This window comes from Bubalus kerabau, chromosome 8 (assembly GCF_029407905.1).
Source record: "Bubalus kerabau isolate K-KA32 ecotype Philippines breed swamp buffalo chromosome 8, PCC_UOA_SB_1v2, whole genome shotgun sequence".
Classification (NCBI taxonomy): Eukaryota; Metazoa; Chordata; class Mammalia; order Artiodactyla; family Bovidae; genus Bubalus; species Bubalus kerabau.
Window position 1 is genome coordinate 112,763,203 of NC_073631.1, and position 26,288 is coordinate 112,789,490.

Here is a 26,288-nt window from a genome sequence, read left to right on the forward strand (position 1 = left end):
TGGTTAATATTACTAACAGTAATTAAAATGTACCTGTAACTTTGCATCATGTGGTACTTTCTCAACCTTTAATATTCTGCATACCTCTTTTCAGCCTTTTAAAGAAGCTCTCTGTTCAGATACTTCTTGCATAAAACATTCCTAGATCACATGGATTGAGCTCTCACACCAGAATAGTCTTATTTCTTAATTGACCTGTTTTTACTGTTGTTCAGTCACTACTGTTGTTAAGTCCGACTCTTTGTGACCCCATGGACTGCAGCATGCCAGGTTCCTCTGTCCTCCACTGTCTCCAGGAGTTTGCTCAAATTTATGTCTATTGAGTTCAGTGGTGTTATCTAACCATCTCATCCTCTGTCACCCCCTTCTCCTTTTGCCTTCAATCTTTCTCAGCATCAGGGTCTTTTCTAATGACCTGTTTTCATCCTGAGATATTTCTATTAAAATCTAATTATTTTAAGTAACCCAGGAATGATGAGTGTACTTAAAATAGCTCCACTGCCTTCTGAAAAATTGTTTTAAATATCATAGATTCTCAATACTTATTTATCCATTTAAATACACTTTTGTATTTTTGTTTCCTATATACGTAAGGTTTTGGTGCACATATACAATACCTCACACCCAAATTTTATTTATTTATTATACAGAAACATTATTATACAGATTTCTCTCCACATAGTGCCTAACCCAGTAATGCATGTACGAATATAATCAACCTCTGGTGAGATAATAAAGATTAGATTATTCCTAAGCAAAGAGTGTCCATAATTCAACTTAGTTTGATGGAACATAGAGCATAAACTACTTCCACACCAGAACTCTGTGAAACTGATTCACTCAGTACCATGTAACTTTGACTTTGTAACTTATGATCCTGTTTATTCATGGATCCTGTGCTATTAAATCAGAGAAGGCAATGGCACCCCACTCCAGTACTCTTGCCTGGAAAATCCCATGGATGGAGGAGCCTGGTAGGCTGCAGTCCATGGGGTCGCTGAGGGTCGGACACGACTGAGCGACTTCACTTTCACTTTTCACTTTCATGCATTGGAGAAGGCAATGGCAACCCACTCCAGTGTTCTTGCCTGGAGAATCCCAGGGATGGGGGAGCCTGGTGGGCTGCCGTCTATGGGGTCGCACAGAGTCAGACACGACTGAAGTGACTGCAGTAGCAGTGTTATTAAATCAGCAAGTGGGGCTATACAAGATTAAGATAAATTAGTAATATTCTGCCCATCAATTTCCTGCTTGTAAATTGTTTGTAATGCCATTGATCTGATACACATAATTTCTTAATATGAATATCCAGAAATCTACAATCCTTTGGCCTGGAGACATCATCTGATTGAGGAAAGGTCCATTTATATTATGAGTACACTTTGAACTCTGATACAAATTGATTAACAATTTTTAGAATCTAAAATTTTCCACAAATATCATGGGGCTTTAGATTTCATCAGCCCATATTTATGTTCCATAAAATCACAGTATATTGTATTTTATACAGTTGGGTTAAATGCATCTGCCGATTAATCAACAAGTGTTTCTTCAGCATCTGGAGCATGGACTGTGCATCAGGGGCTGTTCTAGGTGTTGGAGATATGTCTGAGAGCAAAAAAAGAAAAAAACACCAAATAAACAAGATTTGTCCCTATGAGGCATTCATATAGGAGAAAACAAGCACATGTTAAATATTATGGTAGGTAGTCAGGTAATGATAAAAAAAAAAAGAATTAAGACACAAAGACTGGGGATGGGTCTGAGAAGGTGACATTTAAGCAGGATGTGAATGAATTTAGGGACTGAGTTAAGTGGAATCTGGAATAAATTTCTAGCACAAGAAATAGGTCTGGTTAGGTTCTTATTTTGTATATTGGTTAAACAATAGGAGGGTCAGCGTGGTTATAGTTGGAGTAAGGTAATCAAGGGAAAATATGTTAAAAGACCAAGGGCCAGATTACAGACGGCATACACATCACAGGGGGGTATTTGAATCTCACTCTGAGTGGTTATTGGGAAACAGTGAATTGGGTAATCAAGGATGAATTCTAAGAATTTTGACCTAGTAATTTGGTCAACTGAAGTGATATTTATTGATATTTATTGAAATAAGGAACACTAAGGAAAGAGCAGATTTTGGATGGGGAAATCAGGAGTTCAGTTTTAGACATGATACATTTGAGATGCCCTTTGTAATTCCAACTGACAGGTAGTGATACTACAATGCCCAAATCATAGTAAGGTGAATGAGGCATTCACCTAATATGCAAACACCCAATGGGGCACCAAAACAGTCAGTCAGATCAGATCAGTCGCTCAGTCATGTCTGACTCTTTGCGACCCCATGAATCACAGCACGCCAGGCCTCCCTGTCCACCTACTGACCTGGGGAGTTTCTCTTTCAGTATCCTATCATTTTGCCTTTTCATATTATTCATGGGGTTCTCAAGGCAAGAATACTGAAGTGGTTTGCTATTCCCTTCTCCAGTGGACCACATTTCTGTCAGATCTCTCCACCATGACCCGCCCATCTTGGGTTGCCCCACGGGCATGGCTTAGTTTCATTGAGTTAGACAAGGCTATGGTCCTAGTGTGATTAGATTGACTAGTTTTCTGTGAGTATGATTTCAGTGTGTTTGCCCTCTGATGCCCTCTTGCAACACCTACTGTCTTACTTGGGTTTCTCTTACCTTGGGCGTGGGGTATTTCTTCACAGCTGCTCCAGCAAAGCACAGCCATTGCTTCTTACCTTGGACGAAGGGTATCTTCTCACCGCCACCCTTCCTGACCTTCAACATGTGATAGCTCCTCTAGGCCCTCCTGCGCCCGTGCAGCGATGGCTTTTTGGATGTGGGGTTGGTCCTCCCGGCCACTGCCCCTGGCCACGGGAGTCAGGATAAATATTTTAATGTGAAATTTTTAAAAGTCAAAATTAAAGCAGACAATCCATGATGAATAAAATAAAAATTTTAAAAGAAAAGTAGTTTGGTAGACAGGGTTTTGTTCCCCATGATATTTGTCCCCTAATGAATATATTACCTTATATATTTTATGGGATTTCACAGATTGTATGGGCTTCTCAGGTGGCTCAGTGATAAAGAGTTCGCCTGCCAATGCAGGAGACACACGTTTGACCTCTGGGTCAGGAAGATGCTCTGGAGTAGGAAATGGCTACCCACTCCAGTATTCTTGCCTGGGAAATCCCATGGATGGAGGAGCCTGGCAGGGTACAGTCCATACGATCACAAAGAGTCAAATGCAAATGAGTGAGCATGCACAGATTGTGCAAAGGTTGCTCTTCAGTTACCCCTAAAACAAGAAGATCAGCCTGGATTGTTAAATATGCTCACTGTAATCCCATGAGCACTTAACAGCAGAAAAGAAAGACCAACGAGTCAGATTTTTGCAGAGGAAGATGAGGCGGGAGAGGCTAAAAGCAAGAAAAGGATACAGTCACCATTGTTGTTGATAACCCATGATGAGTCGCGTCAGTGAGGCTCAGAATGACCCCTGGGCAACAAGAAGCAAGAAAACAGGGATTTCAGCTCTGTCACTTCAAAGAACTCAAGTCCGTCAACACCTGAGTGAGTCTGGAAACTGCCTCCACTAGGAACCTCCAGAAAGGAACCCAGGCCAGCTACCACCTTCATATCAGCTTTGTGAAACCTCAAGCAGAGAAGCCAGATGAATCTACAGGACTACTGACCTTCAGAGTTGTGAAATACCTAATTTGTTTGATTTGGGTTTTCTGCTTTTAAAATGCTAAGTATGTGTTAATTTGTTAGAGCAGCAATAGAAACCCAAAGGCAGTGTTCATTTAGTTGATTCTGCATGATGGAAGTATTTTTATGCGATGAAATACTGGAGATGCTTCTCTCATTAAAAAATTTCCCAGGAAAAGTTCTGTAAATTAACCCCTGATAATGCTAGTGGGATTGGCCTTTAGCCCTGCCCACCAAAGGTTCATCTGAAGATGTACACCTTCATAAGAAAACTTTCTTCTCCTCAAGATGATGGTTTGTTACACTGTCTAGGTATTATTCTTTTATTTTTTTAATATTTTATTTATATTTGTTTTTATTTGACTGTGCTAGGTCTTAGTTGCAGCATGTGGGATCTAGTTACCTGACTAAGGATCAAACCCAGGTCCCATGCATTAGGAGCACAGAGGCTTAACCACTGGACTACTATGGAAGTCCCTACACTAAGTATTATTCTTGCAGAGCCGTGAATCAGTTTATTGCTACCTAGACAAAACTAGTTATATTCTCAGACAGATGGGTTAAGATGGGGAGTGTAAATTTAACTTATTCAAAATAGACAACTCTCTAAGGAGACAGAGTTAATTTAATAAAAGAAAAAAATTTAAGTGTCAGTCAATATTGCATGATAATGCTGTTTCTGACAGTGGATATTGACTTACTGACATTAATCCCAGGATTGTGTGTTTTTATTTTTAATATGAGATTCTGTACTTCATAAACAACCACATATTAACCAACTTTCTTCATATCTTTCATCTTTGGGACATTTCTGTGATCCTGCAAATGTCATTCTTCCTCCTGATTTAAGCCTTGATTATTGAGATTTTATCAATACCCTAAAAATGGGATTGGGAAATACTTCAGCCAGTCAAATGTGACAAGTTAATTTGGTCTTCACATTTATAGCTATATCATCAGAAAATCTGCTTTAAACTGTGAGGAAAATGGCAGTTTACAATTGTATTAAAAATACCAAAATGAATGAATCCATTATTCAGACACAGCCATGACAGGTCTGCAGTTGTTATTTATTCCAAGCACCTGCCAATATTATCTATTCTGGACTTGGATTCTACTGTTGCTTGGCTAAATTAACTCCTTCAATTCCAGCTCCATTAAAAATACCATTTCAAATTTTAATGTGCTCAAAATTACAACTTCCTTGTTTTTGAAATATAGTTGAAGGGGACTGGTTATTCTTTAAGGAGAGAATTTCCCTGATCCTGTTTTTCACCTTCATATTTACATATTCTGAAGTTCCCCAAGTCTAGGTGGCTCAGTGGAAAAGAATACGCCTGCCAATGCACGAGACACAAGAGATACAGGTTCGATCGGGAAGATCTCCTCAACAAGGAAATGGCAACCCACTCCAGTGTTCTTGCCTGGGAAATCACATGGACAGAGGAGCCTGGCAGGCTACAGTCAATGGGCTCACCACAAGTCAGACACAACTGAGCGATTGAGCACACACAGGATAATATATATACACAGGAGAGAAGTTAATAAATGATCTGACAAAACAACATTTGCATTCTGTCTTTTGGATAGCATCATGGATATCTGGAAGATCCATGAAGATGTGCCCTTTAAATGAATCTTTTGTTATTTCTTCCATATATAAATAGGCTTCTTTATGCATCTTTTTTAAAGAATTTATTCTGGAGTTGAGTCATCTCATGTTGAATCCTAACCCAGTGCTTTTTAGTTGTGATTACTGGCAACTGATTTAATCCACAGTGGTTCATAATCTGTAATTAGTGGTTATATCATAGGATTTCACTTCAAATAGAAATTAATATGCATAGGAGAAACATATTCTAACCCTCAATCCTTATTTTTTTCATTTTTAATGGTGCATCCTGCTTTAGAGTTTACCAGCCACAATGCATTTATTGAAATATATCCAAAGTAATTCCAGTGACAAAATGACTGTAGAATTTGGACAGTGATCTTAATTGTGATGCTAAGCAACTTATTAAAGACCTAGCTTAATTTACAACTAGATCCTACCACAAATGTTGAGCATATTCCTAGCTAGAAACGATGTTTTTTTCACTTACATAGGGGCTTTCCTGGTAGCTCAGCTGGGAAAGAATCCACCCACAATGCAGGAGAGCCTGGTTCCATTCCTGGGTCAGGAAGACTCCCTGGAGAAGGAGATGGCAACCCACTCCAGTATTCCTGCCTGAAGAATCCCCATGGACAGAAGAGTCTGGTGGGCTACAGTCCATGGGATCGCAAAGAGTCAGACACAACTGAGCGACTAAGCACGCAGCACAGCACAGAGACAATGTTTGTAAATGCCTATTTTGATTTCTTTTAATGTTTTATCTTATCCTAATAACCCATTCCAAAATCTAATATTGGTAGAGCATTTATGGTTTACAAAGTTTCACATAATTCATATTCTTCTTAATGTCATGATCATGACCACTCTGCAGGATAGATATTATTTTAATCCTATATCACAGAAGATAAATCTGAATGAGGGATGGTCTTCAAACTATATATATATATATATAAACACCTTGCCCCATTTGCCTCTGCTTGTCCACAACAGGCCTGTTCTTTATAAGAAAATGTAATGAGTAGCATTAATAGTAGTTACCACTGACAAAGTTAGATATGATCATGCATAATCCTTTCATCTTTTCAGCAACTCAGTAATATTATTTATTATTATAATTACCTTCATACAGATGAGGAACCTTAGGATTTACAGAGAATAATGGACATATCCAGTAAGTAAATGAACTACTAGTACAATAAAAGTTCAGCTTTGATTTCAGTGCCCTGATCTTTACCTTCATCCTCTATTGCACCTGTATGCTTGCTAGTAGAGAAGATGAAAGAATCATGCAAAACCAATTTAGGGTTCGGTTGCTATCACAGCTTATTAAGTATGTAGCTTATTATGCCATGCCATAATAAGCATAATACTTTGTGACTAAATACATTTATCATATATAGATGAATAATTTCCAATTATTTAGAACTATATTTCCTGCAATTCTGATATTAATTTTGGGAGTTGGGACCTATAACCCTTTCTAATGTTTTCCCTCAAAAATGTAGATATCAGCTACTGTCTAATATAAGCATGAATATGGACAGAGGAGCTGGTAGGCTACATACAGTTCATAGGGTTGCAAAGAGTCAGACACAACTTGGCGAGTAAACAACCACAAAAATGCTATCAACTAAATATATGTGCATAATTGTATGCCATTCACCATATTATAATATATCTACAATGTTGTTTTGGGAGTTTTTTGATATCCTACAGTTGTATTTCTAGTTCTATGTACGTGTAGGCAATAAGTTATAGAGGAATTAACTATTAACCCAGCATATATTGTTCTCAAGTATTCATTTTAAAGTACTTTCATATATGAACACTCAGATGTTAAATAATTGGCCTGCAATATGGGAGACCCAGGTTTGATCATTGGGTCAGGAAGATCTCCTGGAGAGGGAATGGTTACCCACTCCATTTTTCTTGTTTAGACAACTCCATGGATAGAGGAGCCTGGCAGGCTACAGTCCATGGGATCACAAAGAGTTGGACACAACTGAGCAACCAACACTACTTTCAAACCTTTTCAAATTTTAAAATAGTTATAAAGAGTTCTTTTGAAGAAAGAAATAAATTGATGCTTTAAACAGGCAACAAATACACTGAAAATTTTAATTCAGTTGATCAATATCAAATATTGATCAAGAGAGGGTTCACAGCACTTTTAGTTTTAAATAGACCTACCTATATTTCCCATGTGTATTGTTTATCAAAGCAACCTCAAGAAGGCAAGGAACTCCAAGACTGAAAATGAAATCTTTTTGACCTGACATAATTTAAATACATTAAAATCAGTGGTGTGTGAGAGAACATTTTTGCCAATCTTTTTAGTAACAAAGATGTCTCAGTTATGCATTTAGTCAAATGATTAGTTTGCCATGAATACTCATTTAACTATAATACCTTATTGACTGGGCTAACATTTTTAGACTTATAAAGACAAAGGAAAGATCCAATTACAGTTACAGAATAAAATGTAAATGCTACAAACACTGACATTTTAAAGACCTTAAAATTGCCGACATTTTAGAACCAGAGATGTTAGAAATAGAGAATAATTTTCTTACCTTTTGAATTGGAAGATAAAAATATAATATCTGAAGTTGGTGACTCAGAAAATATATTTAAAAATCATAAAGTATACCAATGGAATAAAATGATTTAAATGAAAAAATGAAGAGGACTGAGCTGAAGATAAAATTGCATTTAATTCCTATTCTTTAAAAATGGAGTCAACCAAATTCAATACAAGTTGATAAACTAAGCAATTGACAGATACATAAATTGTTTAAATTTGTAAAGATAGCTACTGGAAGAACCGAATACTAAGCACTATTAAAAATGGTTACTTTTGATGAAGCAGATTGGAGGAGAGGGCAAAAGCCAGAGATTATACAATTTTGACACTTCTGCATAAATTTCTGTTTTGCTCTTGTTTTTGTTTTAGATCATGGCAGGTAACTTTTAAATTAATAATAGCAGTTTCTCCTTCCCAATGACTTTCTCCACATAAGTTAAACCACATTAAACAGGATTACTTTTCAAAAATTCTCAAATTATTCCTCTTATTTGGCTCTATGAAGAAAAGCACAGTAAATATTGGTTTGAAATAGCTCATTTATAAAGATCAGAATTCTAAAAGACATATGAATTGAAAGAAAACACTTTGCTATTCACAAGAATTAAAGCATACATGGTAAACATACATGAATTTGTAGTTATCTGTTAAAGACGATTTGAACCCCTTGTGGGCTACTTAAGAAGGATGCTGACTAGCTTACCCAAGAAATAACTGCCTAGCAATAGTTCTTTGTTTAATTGAGGTCAAACTCATGCAACATAAAATTAACAATTTTACAGCACACCACTGTGTGGTATTTCGGATGCTCACAATGTAGTTCAACCACGACCTCTGTCTAGTTCCAAAACTTTTATTCTTCCCCCACAAAATTCCCATACCCACTAAGCAGTAATTTCTTATTCATCCCCTCCTCCCAGCCTTAGGTAACGATAAATCTGATTTTATGTCTATGAATTTACCTATTCTGGATATTTCCTGTAAATGGTTTCATGCAATATGTGAGGTTTTATATGTGGCTTATTTCATTTCATTTTGAGGGTCATCCATGTTGTAACATAGGCTTATTTCATTTCATTTTGAGGTTCATCCATGTTGTAACATATATGTAGCAGTACTTTATTTCTTTTTAGGGCTGAATTGTATTCCAATGTAAATATATGATATGCTTTGTTTATCCATTCATTCACTGATGAATATTTGGGTTCTTTCTACCCTTTGGATATTGTCAATAATGCTGCAATGACTATTTTTGTACAAATATGTGTTTGAGTACCTGTTATGATTTGTTTGGGGTATATACCCAGAAGTAGAATAGCTGGGTCAAATTTGGGAGTTTTTAATCTATTATTTACTTAAATATTCTTTCTACCTTTTACTCTCTTCTCTTTGGGGATTCACATAATGCATGTGTTGGTATATTAGATTGTTCTCCATAGGTCAGTTCAGTTTTGTTTTTTTTTTCTGTCTTCACACTGGAAAATTTTAATGGTCTAATTACTAAATTCACTGATACTTTCTTATACCTGCTCAACATGCTGTTGAACACATCTAGTGAAAGTTTTATTTCAATGGCTGCATTTTTAAGTTCCAGAATTAATATTAGGTTCATATTACCTCTTTATTGATGTTCTATTTTGGTTCATAGATAGTTCTCCCAGCTTCCTTTAGTTATTTCCTCAAAGGTTCCTTTTGGTCTTCAAGTATATGAGACATTGATTGAAAGTTTTTGTCTAGTGCATTCAATGCCTGGGCTTCCACAGAGAGGTTTGCTGTTAATTAATTTTTACCAGTGAATGGGCCATACTTCCCCATTTCTTTTATCCCTCATTTTGTTTTGTCTTGCCTTGTTTTTCCCAAAAACTAGGCATTTTGAATATTTGAATAAAGTGACTCTGGAAATGCAGATCCTTATCTCCCCCAAATACTTTTTGTTGTTGATTTGCAGGTTTGCAGTCATCTTTTCTTTTTTTTTTTTTTTTAAATGACATTTCCACACTATTTGCTACAGAGACTGTATTCATTTTCCTGTGTGGTCACTGAAGTCTCTGCTGCATTCTCTTTGCAGTTATTCAGTCACTGGACAGGGATGCTCTCAAATAGCAAAATTTAGCAGTCATTTTCTTCATTGAGCATTCCCCTGATGTTTTCAATTCCTGATTAAGTTTATTCATTCAGGTTTTTTGTTTGTTTGCTTTGAGGTTTTTGTTTTGCTGTTTTATCAATTTGATAGTTATTTCAGTGGAGATTCTTTTCTTTGAGCATTCTCTTCTACCATTTCCATGATACCACTTTCCACACAACAGTTTGGGAGGAATATGCTTGTGGTGATGGGCTTGGTGGTGAGAAAACTTAACAATTCTATTCATTTTCTCCTTGCTATCTTTATAATGAACTCTTAGGCTTCTTAGCTGAATTATTCAAGGGAGTAAATACGTAGAGCAGTATAACATAGTTTTGTAATCAAATGAAAATATTTGATAAATAACACAATTAAAAAGTTTTCTTGGGAATATTTTTCTCAAAAACTATGCAATTATGCCCCAAATATTTATCCAGCAACTGTTATGTACCAGGAAACTTCTAGGGTACAGTAATAGAAAAAAAATTTCCTTCATTTTATATTCTAGCAGTGAAAGACAAATTATAATCAAATGTAAAAGTAAAATGTTGTTGTTCAGTCTCTCCATGATGTCCAGCTCTTTTGGGCCCCATGGACTGCAGCATGCCAGGCTTCCCCATCCTACACCATCTCCAGGAGTTTGCTCAAACTCATGTCCATCAGGTCAGTGATGCCATCCAACCATCTCTTCCTCTGACATTCCCTTCTCCTCCTGCCTTCTATCTTTCCCAGCATCAGAGTCTTTCCTAAAGAGTAGGCTCTTCACATCAGGTGGCCAAAGTATCAGAGCTTCAGCTTCAGTATCAGTGCTTCCAATGAGTATACAGGACTGATCTACTTTAGGATGGACTGGTTTGATCTCCTTGCAGACCAAGGGACTCCCAAGAATCTTCTCCAACACCACAGTTCAAAAGCATCAATTCTTTGGTGCTCAGTCTTCTCTATGGTCCAACTCTCACATCGATACATGACTACTGGGAAAAAACATAGCTTTGACTACACAGATATTTGTTAGCAAAGTAATCTCTCTGCTTTTTAATATGCTGTCTAGGTTGGTCATAGCTTTTCTTCCAATGAGCAAGCATCTTTTAATTTCATGGCTGCAGTCACCATCTCCAGTGGTTTTGAAGCCCAAGAAAATAAAATCTGTCATTGCTTCCATTGTTTCCCCATCTATTTGCCATAAAGTGATGGCACCAGATGCCATGATCTTAGTATTCTGAATGTTGAGTTTTAAGCCAACTTTTTCACTTTCCCCTTTCACTTTCATCAAAAAGCTCTTTAGTTCCTCTTTGCTTTTTGCATAAGGATGGTGTCACCTGCATATCTGAGGTTATTGATATTTCTCCTGGCGATCAATTCCAGTTTGTGCTTCATCCAGCTTGGGATTTCCAATGATATACTCTGCATAGAAGTTAAATAAGCAGGGTGACAATACATAGCCTCAATGTACTCCTTTCCCAATTTTGAACCAGTTCATTGTTTCATGTCTGGTTCTACCTGTTGCTTCTTGACCTGTATACAGGTTTCTCAGGAGGCAGGTAAGGTAGTCTGGCTGTTCCCATCTCTTTGAAAAATTTTCACAGTTTGTTGTGATCCATGCAAAGGCTTTAGTGTAATCAATGAAGCAGAAGTAAATTTATCCAACTGTTTGCAACCCAACCAGGGGTAGACCACCATGGCTCCTCTGTCCATGGGAATTATCCAGGCAAGAGTACTGAAGTGGGTTGCCATGCCCTTCTCCAGGGTATGTTCCTGACCCAGGGATCAAACCCTGGTCTCCTGCACTGCAGGTAGATTCTTTACTGTCTGAGTTATCAGGGAAGCTAGGGCACAGCCAAAATGTCGAGTATGTAAAATTATTTTACGTGCAAGTGAAAAATGAACTGATGAAGGAAGGTAGAAAGTATAAGGATAGAGAAATGCAACTTTAAAATCCTAAGAAGGTGATTTTCAACAGAAACCTACATAAGATAGGTTATGGGCTGAGTTGTGTATGTGCCTGCATGCTAAGTCACTTCAGGAGTCTCCAACTCTTTGCTACCCTATGCACCACAGCCTAAAATGGCATTTCATGGAAATCACAGTGCAAAGAGCCTGAGGCAGGAACTTTCCTGGAGAGAGTGCAGCAACACCAAGGAGATGAGTGCCTAGCTGTTGAGAAAAATGGGCCAGCAGCTTAGTTTTAAGACACAAAGTTAAATGGAGAAGGTTTAGATCATATAGCAACATGTAAACCTTTAAGACGTTACAAGCAATTTGGTTTTAATAGAGGTGAGATGAGAATCCATTTGAGAGCCAAAACCCTTTTATGATCAGAATTTCAGTTTTGAAAAAATCACTCTAAATGAACAAGTTGAATATAGGGTTCAGAAACAAAAGTAGAAATAGAGAGCATATTTTAGAAACTATTACAAAAATCCTGGGGAAAGCTGATAGTTCTTTGTTTTGAGAGTAGTAACATTGAGGATGAAAAGAAGTGATCAGAATCTGGATGCATTTTTGAGAGAAGTACAATTTATCCTGGCACAGCAATCACATTCAAGGAATCTACAGTCATACCTTTTTTATTGCACTTCATGTCATCAGTATTCACAGATAATGCATTGTTTATTTTACAAGCTGAAGATGTGTGGCAACCCAGTGACTTGTAAGTCTATTGGTACCGTTTTTCCAGCATCCTTTGCTCCCTTCACACCTCTGTGTCATGTTCTGGTAATTCTCAGAAAATTTTAGACTTTTTCTTTATTATTCTATTTGTTATGATGGTCTGTGATCAGTGACCTTTGATGTTACTATTATAATTGTATTGGGGCACCATGAGCTGTGCCCATATAAGACTGTAAACTCAATTTAGAAGTGCTTTTGTGTTCTGACTTTTCCACCAACCAGCCATGCCCCACATCTCTCCCCCTTTCCATGGGCCCCTCCATTCCCTGAGATATACATATTGAAATAAATCCAAGTAATAATCCTACAATGGCCTCTAAGTGTTCAAGTGAAAGGACCAGTCAATCATTGTGGAAAACCTCATGTTGTCTTAGTTTAATGTTGTCATTGTTGTCCTAGTTTAAGAAATGGCCACAGCCTCCCCAACCATGAGTAACCACCTGGGCAGTCAGCAGCCATCAACACTGAGGCAGGATCCTCCACCAGCAACAAGACTATGACTCATTCGTGGCTCAAGTGATGGTAAGCATTTTTCAGCAATAAAGTATTTTTTTTTTTTAGCTAAACATTGGTTTTTAGGCATAATGCTATTGCACCCTGATTAGACTGCAATATAGTGCAAAACTAAGTTTTATATGCACTGGGAAACCAATAAATTCACGTGATTTGCTTTACTCCAATGGTCTGGAAGGTAATCTACCATATCTCTTGAGATATGCTAGCATTAGCACATCTCATGACAATCTGATATCATCAAGTATTTTATCAGTAAGTTTCTTCAGAGTATTTATTGACTCATTACTTTCATTAACACAAATGGTAACAACCTAAATAAACAATGTACATTCATCACAAATTAGACATTTCTACCCAATAATTAAATAATTTCTCACCTATAGATTATCATTGATCTATTGTCCTTACTGTTAGATTTATAGTGACTTTTAATAAAAGAAAAATCTTTCCACGGATCCTTTGTATCAAAATATCCATTCCTGTACTAGACCTTCTTACTTACGGCAGAAAGAGAAGAACTAAAGAGCCTCTTGATGAAAGTGAAAGAGGAGAGTGAAAAAGTTGGCTTAAAACTCAACATTCAGAAAACTAAGATCATGGCATCTGGCCCCATAACTTCATGGCAATAGGTGGGGAAACAATGGAAACAGTGGCAGACTTTATTTTCTTGGGCTCCAAAATCACTGGAGATGGTGACTGCAGCCATGAAATTAAAAGACGCTTGCTCCTTGGAAGAAAAGTTATGACCAACCTAGACAGCATATTAAAAAGCAGAGACATTAGTTTGCCAACAAAGGTCTATCTACTTAAAGCTCTGGTTTTTCCAGGAGTCATTTATGGTTGTGAGAGTTGGACTATAAATAAAGCTGAGCACCGAAGAATTGATGCTTTTGAACTGTGGTGTTGGAGAAGACTTTTGACCATCCCTTGGACTGTAAGGAGATCCAACCAGTCCATCCTAAAGGAGATCAGTCCTGAATATTCACTGGAAGGACTGATGCTGAAGATAAAGCTCTAAAATTTTGGCCACCTGATGGGAAAGTGCTGCACTCAATATGCCAGCACATTTGGAATACTCAGCAGTGGCCACAGGACTGGAAAAGGTCAGTTTTCATTTCAATCCCAAAGAAAGGCAATGCCAAAGAATGCTCAAACTACCGCACAATTGCACTCATCTCACACGCTAGTAAAGTAATGCTCAAAATTCTCCAAGCCAGGCTTCAGCAATATGTGAACTGTAAACTTCCTGACGTTCAAGCTGGTTGTAGAAAAGGCAGAGGAAACAGAGATCAAATTGCCAAAATCCACTGGATCATAGAAAAAGCAAGAGAATTCCAGAAAAACATCTATTTCTGCTTTATTGACTATGCCAAAGTCTTTGACTGTGTGGATCACAATAAACTGTGGAAAATTCTGAAAGAGATGGGAATACCAGACCACCTGACCTGCCTCCTGAGAAACCTATATGCAGGTCAGGAAGCAACAATTAGAACTGGACATGGAAAAACAGACTGGTTCCAAATAGGAAAAGTAGTATGTCAAGGCTGTATATTGTCACACTGCTTATTTAACTTCTATGCAGAGTACATCATGAGAAACGCTGGACTGGAAGAAACACAAGCTGGAATCAAGATTGCTGGGAGAAATATCAATAACCTCAGATATGCAGATGACACCACCCTTATGGCAGAAAGTGAAGATGAACTAAAAAACCTCTTGATGAAAGTGAAAGTGGACAGTGAAAAAGTTGGCTTAAAGCTCAACATTCAGAAAATGAAGACCATGGCATCTGGTCCCATCACTTCATGGGAAATAGATGGGAAACAATGGAAACAGTGTCAGACTTTATTTTTTGGGGCTCCAATATCACTGCAGATGGTGACTGCAGCCATGAAATTAAAAGACGCTTACTCCTTGGAGGGAAAGTTATGTCCAACATAGACAGCATATTCAAAAGCAGAGACATTACTTTGCCAACAAAGGTCCGTCTAGTCAAGGCTATGGTTTTTCCTGTGGTCATGTATGGATGTGAGAGTTGGACTGTGAAGAAGGCTGAGCACTGAAGAATTGATGCTTTTGAACTGTGGTGTTGGAGAAGACTCTTGAGAGTCCCTTGGACTGCAAGGAGATCCAACCAGTCCATTCTGAAGGAGATCAGCCCTGGGTGTTCTTTGGAAGGAATGATGCTAAAGCTGAAACTCCAGTACTTTGGCCACCTCATGTGAAGAGTTGACTCATTGGAAAAGACTCTGATGCTGGGAGGGATTGGGTGCAAGAGGAGAAGGGGACGACAGAGGATGAGATGGCTGGATGGCATCACTGACTCGATGGACGTGAGTCTGAGTGAACTCCGGGAGTTGGTGATGGACAGGGAGGCCTGGCATGCTGTTATTCATGAGGTTGCAAAGAGTTGGACACGATTGAGCGACTGAACTGACTGACTGAACTGATGGGGAGAACTGACTCATTTGAAAATATCCTGATGCTGGGAAGGATTGAAGGCGGGAGGAGAAGGGGATGACAGAGGATAAGATGGTTGGATGGCATCACTGACTCAATGGACATGATTTTGAGCAAATCTGGGAGTTGGTGATGGACAGGGAGGCCTGGCGTGCTGCAGTCCATGGGGTTGCAAAGAGTCGTACATTACTGAGTGAGTGAACTGAACTGAACTGTACTAGACTGTCTTAATATAAACTCAGTTTATCCACTGACAATACAAATGGTCAAAGAGAACATGAGCATTTGAAAACGAATGTTATTCCCATTAATTTTTCTTTACATGTAAATCTGAGGGAAAAAAAAAAAACTGCTAAAAATCAACATTTTTGGAGTTTCCCAGTGAGATGCTGGAACCAACTGGCATCTGCTCTGGAGGACTAATTGTTAGATATCCAAGAATTCTGCAAGCCAGCTGGCAGCATATCAGTAGCTTGCAGTCAACCATGGTGGGAGTATTTACACCACAGAAACTGGTAGGCACCAGAAACCAGCATCCCCATAGAGCCAGTTTTTAAACATTTACCAACACACTCCTGAGTTTAGGTTCTTAATTCTAAATAGTAAAAAGATTGGGAAAATAGATTTAGCCCAGAAGGAAACTTGAATTAAAATATAGTTCAAAATAAAAGCATTTGTAGACAGTTTATGTCTTAAAACAACTTTATATTCTAAGAATGCACTAAAGATACACCATGTTTTTGAGAGATACCCATATATCAAACACGGGTTCCCATGGTGGCTCAGTGGTATAGAATCCACCTGCCAGTGCAGGAAACGTGGTTTTGATCCCTGGGTTGGGAGGATCCCCCGGGGAAGGCAACTGCTCTAGTTTTCTCGCCTGGGAAATCCTATGGACAGAGGAGCCTGGTGGGTTATAGTCCATGGCATCGCAATGGATCGCACACAAGTCAGCAAACAAAACGACTACAACAGACACCTCAAACACTTTTGAATACTTCTCCTAATGAAAACTAGAACTAGTGCAAAATCAAAATATTTAGTGACTTGAGAAATTAACCAACCAAACTTTAGAATTTGCAACACATTTTTTCCTTCAAAATAGTTTACAAAGCAGCATACAATAATCAAGTCTGTCAGAAATGTTCTTATTTACCTGGATACCTGAGTTGATCTTTTAAAGACCCAGGTGAAAAAACTGTTTACCAACAGGACTTGCAGAAATCAAGTCTGCAGACACTGAAAGAGAGCGGAGACAGCAATTCTTTAGAAAAATATCCATCACTGTCACCTGCTTGCTTTTGCTACAACTTTCCTTTTCAAATTTCTCTTTCAGCACATATATCTGGTGTCTCTCTTGTTGGGTTGTAAATTGTCTTTGTTCTATGAAATTTACGAGAGTTTCACCGCATAAAATAGTCTCTGACAGAATCATTTTTGATCTGTCCACTAGGATTTGGCCAGATGGATCTGCTGTGATGGAGCCACCAGCCATGCTCAGCCTGGCAGTTCACCACTTCGCCACAAGGGGCATAAAAAAGCAAATCATCCTTGAGTTGTTTCAGTGGAGAGGTTTAAAATATGAATCATGGCTGTCTAAATTAAAAGACGCTTACTCCTTAGAAGAAAAGTTATGACCAACCTAGATAGCATATTGAAAAGCAGAGACATTACTTTGCCAACAAAGGTCCGTCTAGTCAAGGCTATGGTTTTTCCTGTGGTCATGTATGGATGTGAGAGTTGGACTGTGAAGAAAGCTGAGCACCGAAGAATTGATGCTTTTGAACTGTGGTATTGGAGAAGACTCTTGAGAGTCCCTTGCACTGCAAAGAGATTCATTCTAAAGGAGATCAGCCCTGGGTGTTCTTTGGAAGGAATGATGCTAAAGCTGAAACTCCAGTCCTTTGGCCACCTCATGCGAAGAGTTGACTCATTGGAAAAGACCCTGATGCTGGGAAGGGATTGGAGGCAGGAGGAGAAGGGGACAACAGAGGATGAGATGGCTGGATGGTATCACCGACTTGATGGACATGAGTTTGAGTGAACTCTGGGTGTTGGTGATGGACAGGGAGGCCTGGCGTGCTGTGATTCATGGGGTTGCAAAGAGTCGGACACGACTGGGCAACTGAACTGAACTGAATAAGCCTTCTAATAAACATGGGAAAAAAATCCGTGTTTTGAGGGGCTTAGCCTTGCAAATAAGCAATTACCCATTATATTTAAACTATATGTCAAAAGGCTTACCTGTAGCTTAACAACTAAATATATAGTACAGTCTCTGAGACAGACAGGGCTCTTACGAGTTGTAGTCTGTATCTGTGGGGAGTTGTATTCATTTTTTCAGTATTCACATAGGGATACTTTCTAGTTCCTTCGAGGCATCATGTTTCCAGTGAAGGTAGAAAGTGAACTGGCTTTGACCTGAGATTTTTTTTCCTTATAGATTCAGTTCAGTTCAGTCGCTCAGTTGTGTCCAACTCTTTGCAACCCCATATAGATTAGGGACGCTATAGTGCTGTGGATAGGACCAAGGGTGGTAGAGGTGGACCAAATGCTCAAATACCAGCTTTTACTTCACTTTATCTCCTTGAACATGGGTGAGTTGCACAGCTGTGTTCTCAGCCCCCTCTTATAGAAAATCCAAGTAAAATTGGAATGTACTGTGAAGGATTTTGTTGTTGCTGGACTGTGTGTGTGTGTGTGTGCTCTCAGTCATGTCCAAATCTTTGCAACCCCATGGACTATAATCCACCAGGCTCCTCTGTCCATGGGATTTTTCCAGGCACAGGTGCTGGAAACTGGAATCTGGTTGTCATTTCCTACTCCAGGGGATCTTCCCACCCAGGGATTTAGCTCATTTTTGTGGGGTGGAAAGGATTAAAAGATATCACACATATAAACTAAAAGTGCATTATGTGTTTGCCACTATTTTATTGTTACTAAAATGTGTTATTAAAATATTGGTGCTAAGAGAGAATTGCGCTAAGAGAATAACTGTTATTCAATAACAGTGAACATTGATTTTTCCTCTATCTGAATTACTACATTATTGTCCTTTCCTTCCAAAGGTTATGCTCTTATCCTACCCACTGAATATTCACTTTATTGAGGATATAAATGATTTCTTATAATTCCCTTTTATGATATCACATGAGATCTCAGATCTTCCCAGAGTGGTTGCTTGTCCACCATAAGAAACGTGACTGGAACCAGAATCATGGATACCTGAAACCCAGAGCATCTTGTTTTTACCAAGTTCCTGAGGGAGTATTGCAAGGAAAGTCACATGTTTACTAGAAGAACTTAGAACTTCAGTCTTGACATTTGTGTTCTTTAGTTATTTTGGGGCAACCTGCCTCATTTTGACTTGGGCTTATGGTTAAAATCCGATCTCTGTGCTCCATGTTAGACTTATTAATCAGTCTTGAAACAAGAATCCTGGGAATGTACATGTCATTCCAATCCCCAAGTTTACTATTTCCTTTAATATTTGGAAATTTGTTTTCTTATCTCCTACCTGTGCAACGAGGCAACTGGGTCTCACTATTGGGTCCCAAGGAATCTTCTTGCTTTTTTAGAAAAACAAAAACAGTAAACAATTGGCTTTTCTTGCATTTCCTGAGTTTCATTCTTTCAAGTTTTCTACATAAGTAAGCTAGATTATTGTATTTATTGATTAGGTATGTCATAATACTGAACAACAACAATACTGATACATAACAAACAGCCACAAAAACCTTAGCAGTATATAATAATACACATTTATTTAAGTCAATAAATTGAAGTCAACTGAGGTTTGTCTGGTCTAGGCTAGATTTGGCTGGGTGGTCTGGCTACACTCCATGTTTCTCTCCTCTTTCTGACAAAAGTACGTTAGCAAAAAGAAAATTATTCTCTTAGCAATAGCAGAGATGCCAGAAAACAATCCCCAAAGTGTAGACAAATTTCAAGCCTTTGCTGAGTCATGTCTGCTAATATTCCACTAGCCAAAGCAAGCAGCATATCCACATTAGACATGAACAGAGCAAGAAAGTGTGTTTCCATGGCAACAATGAGTATGCATAGTCTTTCTGAAGAATAGTCTAACTGACCACGTTGACTTAAGTCACTTTCCTTTACTTTATTTTCCTAGTTACTCTTTTGGTCTTCTGGTTTCTCCAAGGTACGGAGAAATTAAGATAGTCTCCACAAATAAATCTCAAACTAAAACATCTTACCATCACTACTGCCTTCAACATTCGAGAAAGAACAAGGAAGAAGCATAAAAATGCACTTCATGCTATCAAGTTCTAGAAAAACATTTCTTTTATCCTCTTAGAATTCCTGCTTCCTATGTAATGGTCCAAGACCTCTCTCCTTGATGACTAAGGCATAAGGACTTGAGATTATCTGAATGAGATGTGGTCAATTATAGCTTTCAGTTACATCGCTTAGTTCTGCATTGTTCATATACTGCTGCTATAGCATTTAACATAAGAAATGATTCAGGAAAAACTTTCTCAAAATTGCTAAAAGTCCAGCGTTAACCTGAGCATTTATAATGATCCCACTGAAACAATATGCTAAGAAAGTAGTGAGCAGTTTCTTTGTATATAAACATAAATATTTATTTTTTAAATATTCATATTGGATAGAAACTTTGTGTTCCTTAATCTAGTTGAAAATTCACTCAAGATTTTAAAGTTAATCTTTTCACCTCTTTTGAGGACTAAAATATTATTTGGAATTGACATAATAAGCTATTTACACTAGCTTATATTACATGCTCTGCATTTGGAGGGAAAATTATGGCTATGGTTTTAATAATTCAATTTACTACAATAATTACAGCTCTCTCAGACACCTGCAGAGGCCTGGATAAATAAATGGCACATTTTAAACAGAGTCTTTTTTAATCTTCTGAGAACATAAAAATGAATTTCAAATAACCGTATCCATTGTTATGTCTCCAAGACATAATTCCTAGCTGAGGAAATGGTTTCTAAACATTTGTTGAATAACTATTTTCTTTATTGCAATAAAAATTATACTAGTAGTATGAATTTGTCATACAATCAGAAAGGAAAGAACTTTTGATGAAAATCTGAATTAGATCCATGCAGATTCTAGATAAATTAATTTTTCATAAGTGATTTATCCCTGAGAAAAATGTTAAATTCCAAGAGTAATTTTATATTACCTGTCATTTTTAGGCTCCTTACAAAAATAATCAGAAAAATATAGTATATAGTCTTTTGCAAATTGAGGATCATTACTGTTTGATAATATAACAGCCTCTGTACCATTTCCTAAAATAAGTCAATGAACAAGCAATTTTCATGAAATTTCGGGGTTCTGTGAACCCATAACATCCATCCACAGTTCATGGAAACCTAGTTTAAGAAATTCTAGGTCACAGTATTACCAAGCAAAACTTCTAATGGTGTGGAAAACATCTCATAATCACCCTTGTATTACTGGCACACTTTAGATTCCCCTGGGAAGGAGAACAGCACAGTCTAACTTAAAACTTTGACTTTACAACGTTGCAGAAGCAACCACATTCAGTAGAAAACATACTGCAAATTTTGACTTCTTCCAAGGTGAGCAGGCTAGAGTATGAGACATACTCTTATGATGCTCTCAGGCAGTCTCAAGATCAAGAGCGTAAACCAATGAGACACTTACAACTATTCTGTACCCAGACCACCACGCAGTTGTTTACTTTTAGTAGAGCATTGAATACATTATGTGAAACACTTAACACTTCGTAATAAAATAGGCTCTGGGTTCAGTGATTTTGGCCAACTATAGACCAGTGTAAGTGTTCTGAGCTCTTGCTGAGCTAGGCTGTGAGGTGAGGTTGTTGTTTAGGTGCTAAGTTGTGTCCAGCTCTTTGTAATCTCCTAGACTGTAGCCCACCAGGCTCCTCTGCCCCTGGGATTTTTCCAGGCAAGGATACTGGAGTGGATTGCCATTTCTTTGCCCAGGGGATCATCCTGATCCAGGGATTGAACTTGAGTCTCCTGCATGGGCAGGTGGATTCTTTACCACTGAGCCACCGGGAAACCCAATGTGTGGTAGGTCAGGCATATTAAATGCATTTCAACTTACAATATTTTCAATGTCAGACGAGTTTATGGGACATAACCCCCATCACAAGTCAGGGAGGATCCATACTGAGCTTATGTGAAATCCTAGGTGTCTCTATAGGACAAAGTTTAGACCAGGTGTGTTAGCACTTTTCTCAGGTAGATGTAGTCTATGTGGACATTAATTTATATCGACTACTCTATTAGAGCCTTGTTTAAAAAGGGGTCAATGAGAAAACAAAGAATACACAAAACAGGGAAATTACTAAGACCACAGAGAGCTCTGTCCCCTCAACAAGAAAAACTAGAGTGGCTGAGAATTGAACCATTTAGCTTTGACCTAGTTAAGAAACTATAAAAAGACACTGCCTTGCACAAATGAGAAAAGCATAGACGCTCTATAGACTGCAAATCCAATCAGATTTTGTAGTACCTGAAACTTCTGAAATGTCATGGTCCTTTATTCTAGCTAGTGATTGAAACCCAGAGCAAATTGAAGCCTTCAGCAGATGTCCCTCCATGACCCATGACACACTTGCTTGCCCTCACTATCTCCTTGATCTTTCTTTTTCCAGGGGAAGAAATCTCCCTTTACCATTGAAAGCAGGCTTTTTAAATTTTTCTTCAAACTTTCCTTTTCCACTGATCCAGTTTCTTCACATCACCATCATTCATTCACCCTCAAATCTTTCGTTCTTTGTACAGAGAAATTCTGAAGAAAAGCAAAAGGCATTTGTACATAAATACTGTACCTTCTCCTATCCGTTCCACTTACTCCTTAGTACACTGATCCAAATGTTGCCTCTACCCTGAGCTCCAGGACATGAAAGCCAATGGAGCCTGTCAATTCTCCTTTTCCTGGAGCTTGTATTTGTCTTAACCATGTTAACTATCTCCTTTTTCTTGAAACATGCTCACATCTCCATAAAGTATGATGTTTTTCTCCCCCTTTTGTTCCTACTCCCTCTCTCCTTTGGATGATATACTCTCTCCCTAAACACTGGTCTGGTTTTACTCCATTCTTCACCCTCTTCTGGTTCAAAACCTTCAGATTTTCTAATTTCTCCACTTTTTCTTTTCTTCCTGAAGCAACCTATCTGTTTAAGTGATTTAAAATATGATTATAGATGAATGTCCCTCAAACGTCTCTCCACCTGGATCCCTCTCCTGGATTCAAGCCCATGTAGCCAACTCTTCACAGGATACCTACATTTGGATGGCACACAGAGACTACAAATTCAAATGTCCAAAACAATAGTTCCTCCTCATGTCAATACATGTTGCCAAGAGCCATGCAACTTTATTTTCAATCGTCATTCATTACAAAAAATAGGATAAGCAATTATGGAATAATGTGAAAAGAATAAATATATAAAATTCTGGAATTGTATAAGAGCCCCAAAATTGGCTATATCAAAAAACAGGAACCTTGACTAAAGCCAATTTTTAAGCCTTAAATTTAAAGGCTAAACAAGGCCATCCATTTATCCATTTTGACAAAGGGGGTACACTTCACTCTGAGCCTCCTGTCACACTAAGGTTTCAAATGCACCCATCTCATTCTTGCTTCAGGCCCTTGACATTCACTGCTGTTTCAACCTAATGTATCTTCAGTTCAGTCGCTTATTCATGTCCGACTCTTTGCGACCCCATGAATCACAGCACGCCAGGCCTCCCTGTCCATCACCAACTCCTGGAGTTTACTCAGATTCATGTCCATTGAGTCGGTGATGCCATCCAACCATCTCATCCTCTGTCGTCCCCTTCTCCTGCCTTCAATCTTTTCCAGCATCAGAGTCTTTCCCAATGAGTCGGCTCTTCACACCAGGTGGCCAAATATTGGAGTTTCAGCTTCAGCATCAGTCCTTCCAATGAATATTCAGGACTGATTTCCTTTAGAATGGACTGGTTGGATCTCCTTGCTGTCCAAGGGACTCTCAAGAGTCTTCTCCAACACCACTGCCCACCTCTATTATCCTCCAAACAGAACCTCACATGGTACTTTCTAAGGGATTCTCTCCTCCATCCCCACAGGGTACCCTCCCCTTTATAAGCCCTCCCCAAAGAACTCATTTTTCTTCTTTATCACAGATAATAATTGTAATTAAAATTCTATTTGATTATATTTCCCTGATAATCTCATATTTTTAATAACTGAAACGTTATCTCTCGGGGAATTCCTGGTATCTATTTCTGTGCCTGCCATAGAGCACAGGAGTTTCAGATGGATAAATGAGTGAATGAGTTCTATCATTCCATACTTGATTTCTGTGCAGAGTTAATGAGCAAACATCCCATTCAGACTTGCAAGTCATTGACTGAAATGCTAAATGCTATTTTGTGACATCAAAACATTCTGCTTATTGGATGGATGTTCACTTAGCAAAAACCATCCATCTTAGTCTGTTCTCAACTATGTTGAAAAAATATAAAAGTTGATATGCAAACTCCATTGTATATCACTTATTCCCTTTCCCTGTGCATTTGTATTCTATTATATACACTATTGGCCTGATACAGTTTTCTTCAAAGCATGTTCTTTTCAAGTTTTTGGTAAATAAAATGATGGTCTGTTGTTTTATTAGAGAATCTCATGAAATTTAACATTAGTGTCATCAGCATATAATTTCCAAACTCATTTTAAAGCTATTTTGAGATATATTATACACACGTACAGACACATATATATTTTATCTGTAACTTTCAGATTGTTTTTTATCTTCAGTGAATTGGCAGAGATGATAACTAATGGCTCTGTAATAGCATCAGCTATTTCTTAAATACTCTCAGTATATGCCATCAAGTTGCTTTTAAAAGCAAATTTTGAAAGTAATCTGATGTAAGCTATTACATATAAAATGGATAAACAACAAAGTCATAATGTATGGCACAGAGAACTATATTCCAGATCCTATGACAAACCATAAGGAAAAAAGAATATTTAAAAAAAGAGTGTGTATATATGTATAACAGAATCACTTTGCTGTACATCAGAAATAAAGACAACATTGTAAATTAACTCTGCTTAAATAAAAAACAAAATAAAAGTAACCTGAAAACTTCCCTTCCCTATGCCTCGCATCACAAGTAATGGGCTCTGATTATGTGATCGCATTTATAAATACTTTCTATACCCATTCAGTTAAATAAATACTTATATGAGAATCCATGTGGCAGTGATGGGCAACTATATTAAAACATTAGTATATTTGAAAGTAAAATTTTCCCAAAAGCGGAAGAGAAAGAAATCCCTTTTGTCATTGAATAAGCATTAAACCAGAATGGAATGCACAGGACAAACAGTCCACTAAAGGGATTGCAAAGGAGAGAAATCCCACCCTATTTTATAGCCAAGCAGATAAAGCCTATAAAACACATGTTCTCAGGATAAATAATAAGTAGTCTTCAAGTAAGAGAACTTCACAGCATAGTCATGCAGAGTTCAAACTAAATTTATTTTGGAATTGGGGTAATGACCATTCTTCGTTAACTGTCTTTAAACGAAAAAATAAATGTCTCCTATCTTTATGCCTTGAGGGGGTTTACAATTTGGAGTCATATACCTGCTGAAGTCTGGCTCCTCTCAAGCCAAGAAACTAGAAGGCCTGGGCTTCTTGCTTCTTGATTATTATATTTCAAACGGATGGCTCCCAGGTCCTGAGGAAAAAAAAATCCTGTGGATATAATTTAGTCTTTAAAAAGGTTCACATACATTTCAAAGAGGCAAAGAAAATACTCACACGTTTTCTAAAGTGAATGCTCTAAGGAAAAGGAAGGGAGGGAAGTCTTCTTTTATTTTCAACAGAGAGGGTCAAGTCTCTTAGTTTGAATTTCTATTTGTGCTTGCTGTAAACTCAAAGTTACAACAGGGTATGAGGTATTTGTGGGTCTTAAATAGAGATTATTTTTTTTATCGCTGATTTTAATGATGCAGACAAAGGTAGAATAGGAGCAGATATGGAAGGCTTCCCTGGTGGCTCAGTCAGTAAAGAATCTGCCTGCAATGCAGAAGATCTGGGGTTCAATCCCTGGGTTGGGAAGATCCCCTGGAGAAGGAAATGGCAACCGTCTCTAATATTCTGGAGAATTCCATTGACGGAGGAGCCTATTGGGCTACAGTCCAAGGGATCACAAAGAGTTGAGCATGACTGAGCAACTAACACACATTGTGCAAAAAAGGAGTGAAACTTGCTACTTGCAAATTCAGGAAAAACTGGGAAAAACCAGCTAATATCTGTAGGGAGACAGGTTTCAACAAAACATAGTAAAAGAGCTACCTAACAGTTCAACTAGGCAACAGTCTCTCCTGCTGGGCATTTCCTTGAGCTTCCCCGGCTCTGGGATAACATTGGCTTGGCGAGGAAAGTACAGAAGTGATCCAACATCAGCTGAATAATCAACAAGGTGATCCTTAGGGCTCCTTCCAATACTAAGATTTTGTGATACGTTCACATATTTTATGGACAAAAAATGTGTCCATGTTTCTAAATGTGTACTCAGAGAAATACTGCAAACAGTAATATGACTC

General features: G+C 38.0%; 1 long non-coding RNA gene across 1 annotated transcript in view; it reads right to left on the minus strand.

Annotated features, from left to right (window-relative positions):
- Window positions 1–534: 534 nt before the first annotated feature.
- The window catches only part of LOC129659630 (uncharacterized), an 87,646-nt gene continuing 61,892 nt past the window's right edge, over window positions 535–26,288 (minus strand). The window contains exons 6-11 of the long non-coding RNA XR_008718158.1: window positions 25,324–25,434; window positions 19,207–19,258; window positions 16,896–16,928; window positions 3,455–3,513; window positions 2,694–2,881; window positions 535–1,608 (exon numbers count right to left, since the gene is read on the minus strand). This is a non-coding gene — a long non-coding RNA (uncharacterized LOC129659630). The remainder of the gene's footprint in view (window positions 1,609–2,693; window positions 2,882–3,454; window positions 3,514–16,895; window positions 16,929–19,206; window positions 19,259–25,323; window positions 25,435–26,288) is intronic.